Below are 942 nucleotides of genomic sequence, written 5' to 3'. Positions count from 1 at the left end.
CAGACCGCTGCCTCAGTCAACAGACAGCTATGATGAGGCGGCCAAGTTACGCATGAGCTTTCCAATGTCGGGAACAGTTTTTCATGATCCGCTCGCGCTTGGGCTCAACTCCATTCATGTTCATGATCATGCATCAGGTTTACGAACTACCAAGCCACAGGGGTTTCCTTCTGCTGCTGCTGCTGGGGGGAATGGGACAGGTAGCTTCTTTGGAAATGTTGATGTTGATACATCTCTTCATCTCTAGACATGCGAATATACATATGCTCTGGGATTAGGTTTCTTCCTTTCTTTGTCTCTCCATGTAAGAATAGATGATGCAATAAGAAAAATTAGGTAGTGTCATGGTTCAAAGCAGCGGTATTGGTGATAATATTGATAGGCATACTTATGCATCGAACGCGAGTTATTGGGATATATACTATCTGGCGATTCAAAAAAAAAAAAAAAATCAACTACAAGAATCTAAAAGGCAATAAAAACTTAATAAAATTACAAAATCAAATGAAATTAACGGAAATTGCTAATTATTAGTATATATTAAAAAGTTTTCAAAAATGATAATAAAATTTATTCTCAAACTTCGAATTGTAATAAAAAATAGTTTCATTATACGTATATAGTACATTAAATAAATCATATTACAAAAAGTTTCAAAGCATAAGTGTTAATTTCCTTGACAGGTATAGCATTTATGATGTGTTGTTATCAAACAACTCTCACCGATAATATCATCATATCTGCCATATCATTCAATATTATCAAATATTATCTGTAATACATATATAATCCTGGCAAGATCCGATCTGAATACTTATGGACCAATATTTTGAACCATGAGTATATAAATCTCTCTATATAATGAATTCTATGAAAATATTAATGGGCAAAGAATCCCCTTAAAGAAAATAAGAGAGAAGGCAACACAAATTAATTATAGAA

The sequence above is a fragment of the Sesamum indicum genome, linkage group LG16 (assembly GCF_000512975.1).
Source record: "Sesamum indicum cultivar Zhongzhi No. 13 linkage group LG16, S_indicum_v1.0, whole genome shotgun sequence".
Classification (NCBI taxonomy): Eukaryota; Viridiplantae; Streptophyta; class Magnoliopsida; order Lamiales; family Pedaliaceae; genus Sesamum; species Sesamum indicum.
The sequence above is the reverse complement of the archived record's forward strand: the minus strand, read 5'-3'. Positions refer to the sequence as shown.